At 44.1% G+C, this 18,640-nt stretch overlaps 2 long non-coding RNA genes across 2 annotated transcripts in view; both read right to left on the bottom strand.

Annotated features, from left to right (window-relative positions):
- Window positions 1-1,706: 1,706 nt before the first annotated feature.
- LOC140737317 (uncharacterized) lies at window positions 1,707-8,965 on the bottom strand. The gene is made up of 2 exons (XR_012101102.1): window positions 8,854-8,965; window positions 1,707-2,032 (listed from the first exon to the last, which is right to left on the bottom strand). It is a non-coding gene; the product is annotated as an uncharacterized lncRNA (long non-coding RNA).
- Window positions 8,966-10,274: 1,309 nt separating this feature from the next.
- The window catches only part of LOC140737315 (uncharacterized), a 41,693-nt gene continuing 33,327 nt past the window's right edge, over window positions 10,275-18,640 (bottom strand). Inside the window, exon 4 of the long non-coding RNA XR_012101101.1 lies at window positions 10,275-10,522. This is a non-coding gene — a long non-coding RNA (uncharacterized lncRNA). The remainder of the gene's footprint in view (window positions 10,523-18,640) is intronic.

Raw genomic sequence — 18,640 nt, 5'->3', positions numbered from 1 at the left:
CACCAGATGGACCATCCATGGGCAAACTGAGAGATGGAGGGTTCTACTTAATTAACTCCTCGGGGCGCTTGGATGTGACAGTTCTGGTGAACTTCTGCTCATTCAGTTTGGAATATCTCATAGTGAAGTGTTACCCATTCTGCCTGCTACAGCTGTTCACTTCAGCGGTCCTGACTACATCCCAGCTCAGACAGACATGAAGCCTGCACTCAGTGAACTGTACCCTGGGGTCAACAGCCTTGAAACAGGATACCAGAGACCCTCTTCATCATTGCTCGTGATGTCAACCAAGACAGCTTCAATAGTGCATTACCAAATTACTACCAACATGTGTCCTGTCCCACCAGGAGCCTAAAGACCCTTGTTTACTGCTATACAAACATCAAAGGTGCCTGTATAGCACTTTCCTCCCACTACCCCCCACCCCCCCCATCCACACTTGGGTAAATCAGACTGCCAGGCTGCGCTCCCACTCCCTGCATTCAAACGGAAGTTGAAATGGGACAATCCAGTACAGAAAGTACAATGCTGGTCTGGGAAACAGATGACCTCCTATGTGACCGCTTTGGTTTGCTAGACTGGTCCATATTGAAGTCTTAGCTGCCAGCCTCGATGAGTATGTCACTACTATCACAGACTTTATCAGCGAGTTTGTTGAGAACTGTGCACTAATCCAGATGTTCTCAAACCGGAAACCATTGAACTGGGAGATCTACACTTTTCCGAAGTCTAGGTCTGCAGCATTCAAATCAGGTGAGCGTGCCCTTTGCAAACAATCAAAAAATCATAAAGCCATCCAAGATGTTGAAAGCCAGTCCAAAATCAAGTCGCAGTTTAGCCGTCAGCTGTGGCAGGGCTCACATAACAGGTTACAAAACGAAGTCGGGCAGCATCACTGCCAACAGCACATCCCTTGACAAGTGAACGTATCTATGTTCATCTTGAACAGCATGGAATAGATATGTCACTACCCACCCCAACAGTGTCCGGTGCACCTGAATCTGTAGTCACCATCATGGACATAAGATCAGTCATCGGAGAGTGAGCCTACAGAATGTATTAGGCCGATAGTGCCCCGCACAGTGTCTTTACATCCTGTGCAGATCAATTGGAAGGGGTATTTGCAGTCATTCATAATCTCTCCCTGCTTAAGGCTGTGATTCCATTCTGCTTAAAGAAAACCACAATAATCCCAGTACCCCCCCCACCCCAAAAAAGATAATGCAAGCTAATGTGCCTTAACAAATACCACCCTGTGGCTCTGACACCTACCACCATGAAGAGCTTCAGGAGGCTTGTCATGGCACACATCCACCCCTGCCTTCCAAACCACCTCGATCCACTGCAAGTTACAGTTATCATCCTCAAGGAGATAGAGAGCTTAGTGACAGGGTGTCATTACAGCAACCTTTCCCTGAATATCAACAAAACACTAACCTCAGGAAGTGGGGTGGTGCACATGGTCCTGTCTACATCATTAGTGTTGAGGTTGAGAACTTCAACTTCCTAGGTGTGAACATCACCAATATCCTGTTCTAATCCAACACCTTAATGTCACAGCCAAGAGAGTTCACCAACATCTCTACTTCAGGAGGCTAAAAAAACAAATTATCATGACCCCATCAACCCGCGTATTTTTTTTATCAATTCACCATTGAAAGCATTGAATCTGAATATATAATGGCTGATGACTGCAAGAAACTGAATTTGAATCTGAATTGACTTTATTTCTTACATCCTTCACATACATGAGGAGTAAAAATCTTTGTTACGTCTCTGTCTGAATGTGCAAATTATAGTAATTTGTATTAAATAGTATGTACAGTAAGATATATCACAGAATAGTCAATATAACATAGAAATACAATTGTGTCAGTGTGAATTAATCAGTCTGATGGCCTGGTGGAAGTCCTGGTGCCTGTTGGTCCCGGCTTTTATGCTGCGGTACCGTTTCCCGGATGGTAGCAGCTGGAACAGTTTGTGGTTGGGGTGACTCGGGTCCCCAATGATCCTTCGGGCCCTTTTTATGCACCTGTCAATGTAAAGAGTCTGGTGAATAAAATTGACAATCTCAGAGCCAGGGTGCTGAATCAGAGGGGCATTAGGACCATGTGTGTCCTTTGTTTCCCAGAATCCTGGTTTACCCCTTCTGTACCAGATGCAGCGATTCAGATCAATGGGTTTACTATACACCGTCGTGATAGGTCTAGAGTCTCTCAAAAGCAGAGGTGGAGGAGTATGCCTCGTGATCAACTCTTCTTGGCACACAAATATTTCAGCGCTGTCCCAATTCTGCTCACCAGACCTGGAATATCTAACAGTAAAGTGCCAGCCTTTTTACCTACCATGGGGGTTCTCTGAGGTCATTTTGGTAGCAATTTGCATTCCACCTCAGGTCAATGTCAAGCAGGTTTGAGATGATCTAAGCAATGGGATGCATGGAACAGCGCACTCTAATGCCTTCAGTTTGGGAGATTTTAACCAGGCCAGTCTGAAAAAAATCACTAAGCAACTACCATCAACAGATCACTTGCAATACCAGAGGAAACAACACACTGGACCATTGCTACACCACCATCAGGAATGCCTACTGTGCTATTCCACACCCTCACTTCGGGAAGTCTGATCACCTGGCTGTACTTCTACTCCCTGAGTATAGGCAGAGACTGAAGACTGCAGTACCAGTAGTGAGGACTAAGAAGGTTTGGACAAGGGAAGCACAGGAGCGCCTACAGGACTGTTTTGAATCAGTGGACTGGACTGTATTCAGCGATTCATCTTCGAACCTGGATGCGTATGCTGCCGTTGTTACCGACTTCATTAAAACATGTGTGGATGAGTGTGTGCCTACAAAGACTTACTGTACGTTCCCAAACCAAAAGCCGTGGATGAACCAGGAGGTACGTCATCTGCTGTGGCATTCAAGTCTGGCGACCCAGGCCTGTACCAGAAACCCAGGTATGATTTGCAGAGGGCTGTTTCAAGGGAGAAAAGACATTTTCAAACAAGTTTGGAGGTGACATCGGATGCATAGCAACTCTGGCAGGGTCTGCAAGACATTACTTCCTACAAGGCGAAACCCACTAGCATGAATGGCAGCGATGCTTCACTACCAGATGAACTCAATGCCTTCTAAGCATGCTTTGAAAGGAAGAACACAACTACAGCTGTGAAGATCCCTGCTGCACCTGATGACCCTGTGATCTCCGTCTCAGAGGCTGATGTTAGACTGTCTTTAAAGAGAGTTAACCCTCACAGGGCAGAAGGTCCCGATAGAGTACCTGGTAAGGCTCTGAAAACCTGTGCCAACAAACTAGCGGGAGTATTCAAGGACATTTTCAACCTCTCACTGCAATGGGCAGAAGTTCCCACTTGCTTCAAAAAGGCAACAATTATACCAATGCCTAAGAAGAATAATGTGAGCTGCCTTAATGACTATTGCCCGGTATCACTCATATTGACAGTGATGAAATGCTTTGAGAGGTTGGTCATGACTAGACTGAACTCCTGCCTCAGCAAGGACCTGGACCCATTGCAATTTGCCGATCACCACAATAGGTCAACGGCAGGTGCAATCTCAATGGCTCTTCACACGGCTTTAGACCACCTGAACAACACAAACATCTATGTCAGGATGCTGTTCATCGACTATAGCTCAGCATTTAATACCATCATTTCCACAATCCTGATTGAGAAGTTGCAGAACCGGGGCCTCTGTACCTCCCTCTGCAATTGGATCCTAGACTTCCTAACCAGAAGACCACAATCTGTGTGGATTGGTGATAACATATCCTCCTCGCTGACGATCAACACTGGCACACCTCAGCGGTGTGTGCTTAGCCCACTGTTCTACTCTTTATAAACACATGACTGTATGGCTCAGCATAGCTCAAATACCATCTATAAACTTGCTGACGATACAAACATTGTTGGTAGAATCTTAGGTGGTGATGAGAGGGCGTACAGGAGTGAGATATGCCAACCAGTGGAGTGGTGCCGTAGCAACAACCTGGCACTCAATGTCATTAAGATGAAAGAGCTGATTGTGGACTTCAGGAAGGGTAAGACAAAGGAACACAAAGCAATCCTCATAGAGGGATCAGAAGTTGAGAGAGTGAGCAAGTTCAAGTTCCTGGGTGTCAAGATCTCTGAGGATCTAACCCGGTGCCAACATATCGATGTAGTTATAAAGAAGGCAAGACAGTGGCTGTACTTCATTAGGAGTTTGAAGAGATTTGGCAAGTCCACAAATGCACTCAAAAACTTCTGTAGTTGTACTGTGGAGAGCATTCCAACAGGCTGCATCACTGTCTGGTATGGAGGGGCTACAGCACAGGACTGAAAGAAACTGCAGAAGGTTGTAAATCTAGTCAGCTCCATCTTGGGTACTAGCTTACAAAGTACCCGGGACATCTTTAGGGAGCGGTGTCTCAGAAAGGCAGTGTCCATTATTAAGGACCTCCAGCACCTAGGGCTTGTCCCACTGTTACCATGAGGTAGGAGATACAGAAGCCTGAAGGCACACACTCAACAATTCAGGGACAGCTTCTTCCCCTCTGCCATTCGATTCCTAAATGGAAATCAAATCTTTGGCCACTATCTCACTTTTTTTTAATATACAGTATTTTTGTTTTTGCACACTTTTTTAAAGTCTATTCAATATATATATACCGTAATTGATTTACTTATTTTTTTATTTTATTTTTTCTGTCTGCTAGATTATGTATTGTATTGAACTGCTGCTGCTGAGTTAACAAATACCATGTCACATACTGTGATAATAAACCTGATTCTGATTCTGAAATGTCCTGAATAGTGAGAAGTACGCATCCACAGATGCGCTGGGCTGTCCGTACCACTCTTTACAGAGCCCTCCGATTGAGTTGAGTACCGTTCCCACCCATATCAGCCAGTCAGGATGCCCTCAACGGTGCCCCTGTAGAAAGTCCTTGGGATTTGGGGTCTTGAGCCAAACTTCTTCAACCGTCTGAGGTGAAAAAGGCGCTGTTGTGCTTTTTTTCCATCACACAACCAGTACGTACAGACTAGGTAAGATCCTCAGTGATGTCTATACCGAGGAACTTGAAGCTGTTTACCCTCTCAACCCCAGATCCATTGATGTCAATAGGGGTGAGCCTGTCTCCATTCCTCCTGTAATCCACAAACAGCTCCTTTGTTTTTGTGACATTGAGGGAGAGGTTGTTTTCTTGACGCCACTGTATCAGGATGATTGACTTCTCTGTAGGCTGCCTCATTATTATTCAAGGCCAATCAATGTAATAAATATCACCTGCAAATTTAATTAGCAGATTGGAGCCGTGGGTGACGACACAATCATGGGTATACGGAGAGTAAAGGAGGGGGTTCATGTGTTGAGGACATTGCAAAAAGTTGTGAACTCAGCTGAGTACATCACAGGAACCAGCCTCGCCTCTATCAACCTCTGTCTATATTTCTTACAGTAACAGAGTTAGAGAGCACTACTGTACAGAAACAGGCTCTTTGGCCCATCTAGTCTGTGCTGAACTTTTATTCTGCTACGTCCCATTGAGCAGCATCTGGACCGTAGCCGTCCATTCCCCACCTATATTCTCTTAAATGTTGAAATCAAACCCACATCCACCACTTCCAGTGGCAGTTCATTCCACACTCTCACCAACATTTGAATAAAGAAGTTCCTCCTTCTGTCTCTTTAAACATTTCATGGATTTTGAATGCAAAGTTTGAAAAAGTCAGCGGGGTCAGGCGGGTCATGTTGCACTCTTGTGATCACCAGAGACATTGGCCTGTGGATTCTGAGCAGGAATTTTGTAAAACCTCTTTTCTGCTGTTCAGCACTCTTAAAATCAGTAATCAGGCATTTTGCAAGGGCCAATTAATGTTAGGTTATAGCACTTGAGGCTTTGGCTTGAGAGGCAGAGGCTAAAGTAGATTTTGGGTAAGTTTCCTTATTTTCTTGTCCATTACTGCCTTGTAGTGTAGTAGGAATAGGTCCAGGGCCAGTGGTGTATTTTTCATGTCGGGTATGGGAGATGTAGGAGACCAGATTTCTGAATGATCATGAATCCATGATAACTATTTCTCCCTGGTAACTACATCTGCGTGAACTGCATCCAGCTAAATCCCCTCACAGGCCATGTCGCAGCAACCTTGCACTCAATGTCGGGAAGACCAAGGAGTTGATTGTAGACTTTTGGAAGAGGAAGTCAAGGGAACACAGATCAGTCTTCATTGCGGGATCAGCAGTGGAAAGAGTGAGCACTTTCAAGTTCCTGGGTGTGAACCTCTCCATTGTGGCCCAACATATCGATGCAATTAATAGGGCCAAATTGCAGTCATTGGGATGGGATGAAGTGTGTCATTGTAATAAAAGTATCAGGAACAGGGGTAATAAACTTAAAGCATGGTTTAGTACATGGAACTATGACACTGTGGCCACTACAGAGACTTTTCACAAGGACAGAAATGGCTGCCGGATGTTCCGGGCTTGGATGTTTCAGAAGGAACAGGAAGGGAAGTTAAGAAGTGGGGGAGTGGCGATGCTAACTGGGGATAGTATCTCAGCTGCAGAAAGGGAGGATGTCATGGAAGGAATGTCTACTCAGTCCATGTGAATGGAAGTCAGAAATGGGAAAGGAGCAAACACTATTTGGCCTGTTTTATAGACCATCAATAGCAAAAGAGACACTGGAGAACAGATTGGGAGGCAGATTTTGGAAGAGTGCAAAAATAACAGGGTTGTTATCATGGGTGACTTCAACTCCCTAATGTTGATTGGCACTTCCTGAGTGTAAAGGATGTGGATGAGGCAGAATTTGTTAGGTGTGTCCAGAAAGAATTCTTGAGGCAATATGTAGACAGGTTGACGAGAGGAGAGGCCATACTGGATTTGATGCTGGGCAAGATGTCAGATTTCTCAGTGAGATATTGACCGCAACTCCCTAACCTTTACCATATCCTTGCAGAGGGACAGGCACAGGTGGTATGGAAAAGTATCTAACTGTGGGAGGGGCAACTGTGATGTTATTAGTCAGATGTGGAACATTTCGTCAAGAGGACAAAGAAACTTACTTAAGGTTTAGGAAGCAAGGATCAGTCAGGGCTCTAGAGAGTTACAAGGTAGCCAGGAAGGAACTGGAGAACAGACTTGGAAAATGTAGAATGGGGCATGAGAAAACTTTGGCAAGATTAAAGGTTTTCTACACGTGAAGAACAGGAAAATAACTGAAATGAAGGTAGGACCAGTCAACGATGGAAGAGGAATCATATGCCTGGTGTTGGGGGAAGTCATGAAAGAATACCTTACTTCAGTGAGAGGGACCTTGACATTTGTGAGAACAGAATAAAACAGGCTGATATGGCTAGAATATGTCGACGTTAAGAAAGAGGATGTGCTGGAACTTTTGGAAAAACATGAGGATAGATCGATCCTGGGGCTGGTTAGGATATACCCCAGGCTGCCATGGGAAGTGAGGGAAGAGATTGGTCCAGTTTCCTCCCACAGTCCAAAGACATACTGGTTAATAGGTTAATTGGTTATTTTAAATTGACTTCGATTAGGCAAAAATTAAATAGGTAGGTTGCAGACAGGTGTGGCTCATTGGCCTGGAAGGGTCATTCCATGCTCTAAATAAATGAATAAAATGTTGGCGCAATATTGTGGGAGAAAGGGCCTATACTATACTCTGTGTTCTATGTTCCTTCACCCTTAACCCATGACCTCAAGTTCCAGTGGAAACCTCAGTGGGAAAAGCCTGCTTGCATTTACCCTAGCTATACCCCTCATAATTTTGTAAACATTGTTGCCTCTGTAAAGCAGCCACCATAATCAAAGATCCCTCCACCCCAGACATTCTCTCTTCTCCCCTCTGCCAGCAGGCAGAAAGCATATACCACCTGGTTCAAGGAGAACTTCTATCCCATGTTAACAGACACTTGAATAGACCTTTTGTAGAATAAGATAGAGTCTTCAGCTCTCAATCTACCTCATTACAGCCTTGGATTTTATTGTTTACCTGCACTACTTTTAGACCATAAGACATAGGAGCAGAATCAGGTCATTCAGCCCATCGAGTCTGCTCAGCCATTTTTATCATGGCTGATCTATCATCCATCTCAACCCCATTCTATTGCCCTGTAACCTTCGATGGCCTGACTAACCTATCAACCTCTGCTTTAAATAGACTCAATGACTTGGCCTCCACACCTGTCCATGCAAATGAATTCCACAGATTCACCACCATCTGGCTCAGAAATTGCTTCTTATCTCTGATCTAAATGGATGTCCCTCTATTCTGAGGCTGTGCCCTCTGGTCCGAGACTCACCCACTTGTAGGAAACATCCTCTGCACGTTCACTCTGCCTAGGCCTTTCAATATTTGATTGGTTTCAATGAGATCCCCCATCCACCCAACACCCCCACCCCCAACCACATTTTCTCAGTAGCTTTTACACTTTATTCTGTATTGTTACTGCACTGTGTAATGATCTGATCTGTATAAGCTTTTTGTTGTATCTTGGTACATGTGACAATTATAGACCAATGCCCCCTGCTCCATAACATTTCTAACAACATTAAATGTGACTAATACAAGTTTGCCTGTTGGGTATTTACATCATTAAAATTTGAAAATGATAAATGATTTGTGGTTGTTGGGAATTAAATGTTAGTGTTGAGCTATTGATTATTGGATGTTGAGAAATTAATCTTTGGAAGCTGGGGGTTGGTAATTGAATGCTGGGATTTGGAGTTTGGGAATTGGGTGTTGGAGATTGGATGTCAGGTGGGAGTTGAGCGCCGGAGCTGGAATGAGTATGTAATGCACCACACGTAGTAACTACATGAACTCTGACCCGTCTCTTACTCTGTATCTCCCAAAGGCCCCAGAGATGTTTGCCGTTGCCTCGGAGAACTTGTCTCCCGCCATGGACCAGTCGTTTGAAGCCGTGATAGAGGCCGACCCTCAGGACAATCTGCTGCCGAGTTGGAGGGTGCTGTCTCGGCGACCTTGCTCCATGCTGATGGCGCACTGCAGGCTAGAGAGCTCCCTGGGCAGCCCAAGCCCCAGCCCTGGCACTATGGCCCGTGACACCAGCTCCTGTTTCAGCTTTGATGGCAGCAGCTGGTCCAGTGTACCGGTATGGGGGCTCAGCCCACTGCCCCTCGACCAGGCCGCTTTCCTCCTCAGTCCTCGCGTCATGCAGAGGAGGGGAGGTTTGGTGGAACAGCGAGACGTCATCAGGGCGCACGAGGCGCACAAGCTACAGAGCACGCCGCAGGCTCGTCGCAGGGAGTGGGAGTAAGTTTGTCGGGAGTGAGTGTTCCCAGAGGTGGGAGTGAGTGAGTCGGAGGGTGGGAGTGCGAATGTCTAGCGCTGGGTGTGGGATAGAGGCAACTTGGACGGATGCCGTAGCAGCATAGAGGTTAGTGCAAAGTTATTACAGCTTGTGGCGTCGGAGTTCAGAAGTTCAATTCCAGCATCCTCTGTGTGCGCTTGGGTTACCTCCCCCATTCCAATGAATATCAATCACTTGGTGAACTGGTCATTGTAAGTTTTCCCCCAATGAGCTAAATATGTGGGCTGCTGGTTGGTAGAGCTCAGTGGGCTGGTAGGGCCTGTTCCACTGTAAATAAACAGCAGCCCAAGCTCAGTGCAGGGTGCAGGAGCCGGTACTGCCACAGGGAGTGAAGGATGAGGGAAAACAGTAAAAGGCTGGGGGGAGGGAGGTGGACAAAGAGGAGGTGGTAAGAGAGAGATTGAGAGGGGAAGTTGTAGGAGAGAGAGAATAAGGCAAGGGAGAATGAATGGCCAGTTCATCAAAATCTTTTTGCCATTCTCTGGGTATCAAAAGTAAGAGGGCATAGGTTTAAGATGAGTGGAAGGGTTTTCAAGAGGTAAGTTCCTGTTACACAGAACAGGATTGATAACTGGAAAGTATTAAAAAAGGATCTAGCTAGTGCCTTCCTGGCATTTATGACGAATAAAGTCTTCTTGGGCTTCCAACCGGGTAAAGTTATTGATTTTAACTGACATTTCGATGACAAACTTAATGATGCCTGGGGATGTCTGGTCCAGTGGTATTTATACTCCTGTAGTCCATCCCTCCTGATTGGTTAGTCCTCATCCAATCAGGTTTCTGCTATCCTACCTTGTTTACAATTGAATTCCAGTTCCAAGGTAGGACAATGGAAACCTGGTTGGATGAGGACTAGCCAATCAGGAGAGACGGACAACAGGGGTATAATTACCACTGGACTAGCAATGCCCAGGCATCATCCCTGATGAAGATGACAGAGTTTGTCATCAAAACATCAGTTAAAATCGATACCTGTACCGGGCTAAAAGCCCGAGGAAAGTTTATTTCTCTGGAAAGTGTTGTCAGAGAAGGTGGTAGAGTCAGATATATTTGTACAGCATTTCTATACATATTTTGAGTCGCAACACACAGAATGTTGGGGGAAATCAGCTAGTCAGTCAGCATCACTGGAGACATTTCAGCCTGCAACATGGAAGAGAGGAGACTGGATAATGAGGGACAGGGCATGGAGGTGGATGGGATGAGAGAGAGAGAGAGAAAAACACTTTAGTCATGGAAGCAGAATAGGCATTTGTTTAAAAAGCAAACACGAGGAAATCTGCAGATGCTGGAAATTCAAGCAATACACACAAAATGCTGGTGGAACACAGCAGGCCAGACTGACTCTTGCTATCTTTCCTTTCAGTTAGTCCTGACGAAGGGTCTCAGCCTGAAATGTCGACAGTGCTTCTCCCTATAGATGCTGCCTGGCCTGCTGTGTTCCACCAACATTTTGTGTGTGTTGCTAGGCATTTGTTTAATGTGCTTTCACTACTAGCCAACAAGGACAGGACTGTACTCCTTAATTACTACCTTATTAAATGAACTATTTCCTTTCATTTCTTTAGAGCAATAGAGAGATACCGACAGACCATTCAGCCCTACTGGATCTGCACTGACCCATTGGCACTAACCCTATATTTAATACCCTGATATCCACTGATCTCTGTTCTGAATGAACTCAATGACTGAGCATCCACAGCCCTTCGGGGTAGAGAATTCCCAAACATTATCACAATTTCTCTTCATCTCTAATTCATTCTGACTCTCCCTTAATCTGTGCCTGTTCACTTTAGTCAGGGGTGTCAAGATTTTGAAGCAATTGAGATCACTTTTCATTCTTTTGAACTCCACACGATAAAGGTCTAACTACTCAATCTCCTTTCATGTGACATGCCTACCACCCCAAGAACCATTTGCATCCTCCCTTTGCCAGGTACACCTTTTCTTCAGTGGGCTGCAATCAGCGTGGGGCCAATCTCAAGATAAGAGGTGTAAGCAGAGCAGCCATTGTTGGAGCGGGGGAGTGTTAGATTGGTCTGGCTTTGGCTCAACAGGCTGTAAGAACAGACTTGGGCAAGCACAGGCGAAGGTTTGAAGTAAGTTTTTAGTATATTTTTGTTAGTACGTAGCTAGTGTGCCGAGAATGGATCTGGAAGTAGAGGTATGTTCTTTATGTGTGATGTTTGAACTCCAGAGACCTCCAGTCTGCCTAATAACTACATCCACATAAACTGCATCAAACTGCAGCTCCTTAGAGACTATGTTAAGAACTGGAGCTGTAGCTGGATGACATTCCATTCATTTGGGAAGATGAGGTGATAGATAAAAGTTGCAGGAAGCAGGTCACTTGGTGACTATTAGAAAAGGTAAAGAGAATAGGCAGCCATTGTAGAGTACCCCTGTGCCCATTCTCCTCAATAATAAGTGTACCGCTTTGGATACTGTTGGAGGAGATTACCGGCACTGATTCTCACTTTGTGGAGGAAAGGGGGAAGAAGAGGAGTGCAGTGGTGATAGGGAATTCCATAATTACAGGAACAGGAAGCAGGTTCTGTGAATGTGAAAGAGACACTTGACGGTATGTTGCCTCCCAAGTGCCAGGGTCAGGGATGTCTTGGATCAGGTCTATGGCATTCTGAAGGGGGAGGTGGAAGAGCCAGAAGTCATGGTGCATATTGATACCAACAACATAGGTAGGAAAAGGGAGGAGGTCCTGAAGAGAGAATATAGGGAGTTGGGCTGAAAGCTGCAAAGCAGGACCTCCAGTGTAGTAATCTCTGGATTGCTGCATGTGTCACTCTTTAAAAAGGGAGGGAAGGAGAATAGGATGAATGGATGAAGAATTAGTACAGGGGACAGGGTTTCAGATTTCCAGATCATTGGGATCTCTTCTGGGGAATATAGGACCTGTACAAAAAAGGACAGTTTACACCTGAACCTGAGGGGGACCAATGTCCTAATGGGCAGGTTTGCTGGAGCTGTTGGAGAAGGTTTAAACTAATTTTGTAGGGGAATGGAAACTGGTGAAACAGAGCTGAGAACAGGGTAGTTGGTATACAGCTAGATGCAATGTGTAGTGAGACTGAGAAAGATGATGGGGAGGATAATTGCAGTCAGTGGGATGAATCAAAGTGTAATAGTGGTGTGACTGTTGGTAAAAATGAAATCGAATCCTGAGGAAGAGATGAAGTAGTATTGGAAAATTGAATCCTTGTAGGTAAAAATACCCTGATGAGTGTTGTATACTAGACTCTGAACAGTAGCCAGGATGTGAGCTACAAATTACAATGGGTGATAGAAAAGGCATGTCAGAAGGGTAACGTAGCAATAATCATGGGAAATTCCAATATGTGGGTAGGGGAAAATTGGGTTGGTGCTGATTTTAGATCCCAAGAGGGAATTTCGAGCAGTTTGTGGTCGAGCCCTCTAGGTGAAAGGCAATTCTGGGTTGGGTGTTACGTAATGAACTAGATTTGATTAGGGAGTGTGAGGTAAAAGAACCCTTGGGAGGTAGTAATCATAATATGATAGAATTCATCATGTAGTTTGAGAGGGAGAAGATGAAGTCAGATGTATTAGAATTACAGTGGAGTAAAATGAATTACAGAAACATGAGAAAGGAGCTGGCCAAAGTCGATCAGAAGGGGACGCTCACAGTGACAATGGCAGAACAGCAATGTTGCTGCTATTATTAAGGAGAAGGTGCGGGGGAAGCTCAAAGGTCTGAAGTCACTTGGGTCGGATGGACTACGCCCCAGGTTTCTGAAAGAGGTAGGTGAAGTGATTGCAGAGCCATTAGTAATGACCTTACAAGAATCACTAGATTCTAGAATGGTTCCTGAGCACTAAAAAATTTCAAATGTCCCTCCACTCTTTTAAAAAGGGAGGGAGGCAGCAAAAAGAAATTATAGGCCAGTTAGCCTGATTTTATAAAGGGGAAATCTTACCTGACAAATCTGTTGGAATTCTTTGAAGAAATAACAGGCTGGATAGACAAAGGAGTCAGTGAATGTTGTTTATTTGGATTTTCGGATAGCCTTTGACAAGGTGCCTCACATGAGGCTGCTAAACAAGATAAGAGCCCGTGGTATTACAGGAAAGATACTAGCATGGATAGAGGACTGGCTGACTGCAAAGGATGTGAATAAAGGGGATCTTTTCCGGTTGACTGCCAGTAACTAGTGATGTGCCGCAGGCTTCAGTGTTGGGACCACTTCTTTTCATGTTATATGTCAATGACTTGGATAAAGGGATCGATGGCTTTGTGGCCAAGTTTGTGGTGATATGATGATAGGTGGTTGGTCAGGTTGTGTTGAGGAGGAAGGGTGTGTGCAGAAAGGCTTGGATAGATTGGGCGAATGGACAAAGAAGTGGCAGATGGAATGTAGTGCAGAGAAGTGCAAGGTCATGCACTTTGGTAGAAGGAGCAAAGGCAACAACTATTTTCTAAATGGAGAGAAAATTCAAAAATCAGAAGTACAAAGAGACTTGGAAGTCCTCTTGTGGCATTCCCTGAAATTTAATTTGCAGGTTGAGTTGGTGGTAAGGAAGGCAAATGCATTGATTAGAATTGATTGAGAGGGCTAGAATACAAAAGCAAGGCTTTATAAAGCATTGGTTGGATCACACTTGGAGTATTGTGAGCCCCATATGTAAGAAAAGAACTGCTGGCATTCCAGAGGAGGTTCACAAGAATGATCCCAGGAATGATAGGGTTAACATATAAGGAGGGTTTGATGGCTCACGGCCTGTACTTGTTGGAGTTTAGAAGAATGAGGTGGTGGGGATGTCTCATTGAAATCTACCAAATATTGAAAGGCCTCAATAGAGTCAACGTGGAGAGGATGTTTCCTATAGTGAGGGAGTCTAGGACCAGAGGACCCAGCCTCATAATTTAAGACTATCCAATTAGGACACAGACTCACAGATGGTGAGTTTGTGGAATTCATTGCCATAGACAGCTATGCAGGCCAATACATAGGGTATATTTAAGGTGTTGATAGGTTCCTGATTAATCAGGGAGAAGGAAGGAGAATGGGATTGAGAGAGCCATGTTGGAATGGCAGAGCAGACTTGATGGACCAAATGGCCTAATTCTGCTGCTGTGAGTTATGAATTTTCATTACATAAGGAGACTAACATTGTATGGAGTCACTAAACCCCTAGCCCTATGTGATGTAGTAACATATCTTTATTCTTGTACTGAAGTGCTCTTGAAATAAAGCTAACTTAACACTTGTCTTCATAACTGCCAATTGAACCTGCATTTCAGCTTTCAGTAACTTGCATACTAGGACACCCTGGCTATGCTTGAACATCAACATTTCCCAAACTCTCAACACTTAAAACATACTCACAATTTTTACTTTTACTATTGATGAATCACCTCACATTTTCCACATTATACTCTACCAGCCACATTGTTGCCCACATTGGGTTGAAGCCTCTCTACATCACCACCCACATCCCCCTCAGTTTCACATTATCAGCAGACAGGGAAATGACAGATTTAGTGGCCTCTTCCAGATTGTCACCGTGAGTTGTGTATTGAAGGGGTCCACGGGTGGATCTGGTCACTAGTTATAGCTTAGTGATCTGAGAAGGTCAGTTTGGTCCTGCTCCTGGTTTTCTATCAGTTATCAATGACAATCCACACCAGTGTATGATCTCCAATTCCACGTACTCTGACCTTGTTCACCAATCTCCTGCGTGGGTCAGAGGGAATAAGGGGAGTTATAGAGAGGTCAAAGGGAATGAAGGAATTGGGGATGAGAAGAGAAAGAAAACCAAGTGAGAAGAGAATGTTGATGAGGAGAGATGAGGATTGGGAGAGTGGGACAATGAGAAAGTAAAATATATAAAGCAAGATTTGGAGGAAAAAGAGCATGGGGAAAGTAAAGGTAAAAGAAAGGGGGGAAGACATTTGAAAATCAAGAGGATGAAGATGAGGGTTGAGGAGACAGAAAAAGAACAAGGAGATGGATAATAAGGAAAGGAGATGAGCTGAAAGTGGGGAAAGAATAGGAGGAGACAGGGCAGTCAGAGGAAAGAGTGGATAAATTGTGAGGGAAGAGGAGGGTGAATTTGAGGGGAGAGACAGGATGAAAAAGGGTAATGGGGTGAAGAGAAAGGGCATGAGGGAAAGAGACGTGAGGGAAAATGGGAGAAAGAAAGGATGAGTGAAAGACAAGATGCAGAGTGAGAGGAGGAGATGGGAGGTGGAGGTTGTTATACAAAAACAGACAGAAAAAGAGAGTGGACAAGCAAAGAAAGTAGAATGAATGGGATGAAAAGGGGGAAAGATGAGAAAGAAATATTGGGAAAGAGAGAATAAAGCAGTATGGAGTTGGTGAGGGAAAGAGTGGAGTAAGTGACAGGCTGGAGTTAGTGAGAGAGAGGCTGCTTATTCCACATACTCCATGGTTTTTTTGCAGTGTCAATGTCCATCACACTCTGCCTGAATATATTCAATGACTCAGTCTCCAGAGCTCTCTGGAGCAGGAAATTGCGAACAGTTACAATCCTCAGAGGAGATTTCTCCTCATCTGCATTTAAAATGGGTGACCCCTTATCTTATCTCCCTAGTTTTTGAAAATCCACCAAACCTTTCACTCCTGGAACGAACCTTGCAAACCACCTCTACACTACCTCCTATTTCATTCCTTAAATACAGTGACCCAAACAGTCCACAGTGCTCCATGTGTGGTCTTATCAGCAGCCTTTAAACCTGAATCAGGTCTTCCTCGCTTGTTGTGTTCATTCCTCTGGTTGACATTCCACTTGTCTCCTTAACTTACTTGTACCTGCTGTCATCTTTCTTACTCATGTGCTAGATACCAGGTCCTTCTGCACTGTAACATTGTGTAGTCTCACTTTGCTTTCATAGAAACTTGCTTTTCCATTCTTCCTTCCAAAGTGACCACCCTCACTGTCTCCCATGTTATACCCCATCTGATAGCTCTTACCCACACAAAATGGTACTCGAAGTGCAGTGGTCTCAGAGTATGAGCTTTGGTGAGTGAGGGGGCCGTATCTGTTATTTTAAGTTTAATTTGTTTAAGTTTTATGAAGTTTGATAATGATTAAGTTTGGTTATTAAGGAAGTGATACTTTGCAATGATCTTCTTTGTGAACTGAGAATCAGATTTATTTCATTGACACAGATGATATGAAACTCATTGTTCTGTGGTAGCAGTACAATGTAAAGACATAACATCACTATAAAAGTACAAAACTGGTATGAAAGTAATAATGAGAGTGTTTATTGGTTCATCAGATGTCTGACTGTTGAAGGTTAAAAAAAAAACCTGTTTCTGAATCACTCACTGTGGGTCTTCGGGCTCCTGTAACTCCTCCCTGATGGTAGTAATGAGAAGAGGGTGTATCGCGGATGGTGAGGTTCCTTAATGATAGATGCTGCCTTCTTGAGGCATCACTCTTGAAGGTGTCCTGGACAATGGGGAGGGTTATGCCCACAATGAAGCTAACTGAGTCTACAAACCTCCACAGCCTCTTGAGACCCCATGAATCGGAGCCTCTATACCAGGCTGCATTGCAACCGGTCAGAATGCTCTCCTCTGTACCTCTGGAGAAATACCATCAATTTCCTTTCCTACCATTGGGGAGGAGGTAGAGGAGCCTAAAGATCCCCCACATAATGATTCTGGAGCAGCTGCTTCCCCTCCATCCTCAGATTTCTAAATGGTCTCTGAACCCATGAATGCTACCTCCTCATTATTCTTTTTTTTGCACTATTTATTTATCTTGTACTTCATAGTAATTTCCCATCTTTGCACAATGCTGCTGTCACAAAATAACAAACTTCACGTCATAAAAAGCAGTGATAGTAAAGCTGATTTAGATTCTGATTCCGCAATTCCCTGGAGAGACTGCTTAAAAGAGTTTTCATAGAATCATATAATTTTTGTGTCATCTGCAAATTTATTAATCATACTCCTACATTCACATCTAATATATCAATGCATATAACAAGCACCTTTCTCTGTGCTACACTGCTGGGTAGAGGCTTCCAATCACAAGAACAACCCTCCAACACGACCTTCTTTCAAAGTCGAAGTAAATTCATTTTCAATTGGCGTACAGCTACCATATACTATCCTTGCAGGCATTCAGACAAGAAGTACAATAGAATCAATGGGAAACTACACACAAAGACAGACAACCAATGTGTAAAAGAAGACAAACTGTGCAAATAAAAATAACAATAAGAATAAATAAATAATACTGAGAATGTGAGTTGTAGAGTTCTTGAAAGTGATTGCATAGATCAAGGAATCAGTTCAGTGTTGAGTTGAGTGAAGTTATCCACATTGGTTTATTGGAGCTGTACTTAGCCTCACAGTCATAAGAATAAAGCAAATAGAGCAGGGGCTAAGCACACAGCCTTGTGGTGCAACTGTTCTGATTTTAATTGTGAAGGAGATGTTGCCAATCTGTACTGACTGGGGTCTGCTGTTGAGGAAATCAAGAATCCAGTTGCACAAGGAGGTTTCGAGGCTTAAGTCTTAGAGAGTTTTGATTAGCTTGAAGGGGATAATGGTGTTAAGCTCTGAGCAGTACAATGCAGAGCATTCTGATATGTGCACCTTCACTGTCCAGATGTTCCAGAGATGAGTGAAGAGCCAATGAGATGGCATCTGCTATTGATCTGTTGTGACAATAGGCAAATTAGAGTGGATCCAAGTCATTCCTCAGGCAGGAGATGACGTACTTCATGATTTATCTTTCAGAGCACTTCATTACAGTGGATATAAGTGCTACAGAAAGTTAATCATTAAGGCAAGTTACCACATTCTTTCTGGGCACTGGTATGATTGAAGCAGGTAGGCACCTCAGACTGCTGAAGCAAGAGGTTGGAGATGTCAGTAAGCACTCCACATATTGGCAGGGACTCCCATACTGTAAAATGACTAAATGGGATAGAGTTTGTCAAGCATGCTCAGGAAAGTTTCCTTAATCACTACATAGAAGTTCCAACGAGTGTGTGATACTTGATCTCCTGTTAGAGAATTAGGCAAAGCAGGTGACAGAAGCTAGTGCTGGGGGATGCTTTGCATCTAGTGATCATAATGCCATTAGTTTCAAAGTAAGTATGGGAAAAGACAGGTCTGGGCCACAGATTGAGATTCTAAGCTGGAGAAAGGCCAATTTTGATGGTATCAGAAAGGATCTGGCTGGCAAGTGTGGATTGGGACTGGCTGCTTTGGTGTACATGCTACATGGGAGGCCTTCAAAAGAAATTTTGAGAGAACAAAGCTTG

This window comes from Hemitrygon akajei, chromosome 12, assembly GCF_048418815.1.
Source record: "Hemitrygon akajei chromosome 12, sHemAka1.3, whole genome shotgun sequence".
NCBI classification, from domain to species: domain Eukaryota; kingdom Metazoa; phylum Chordata; class Chondrichthyes; order Myliobatiformes; family Dasyatidae; genus Hemitrygon; species Hemitrygon akajei.
This window is presented reverse-complemented; position numbering and strand designations above follow the sequence as displayed.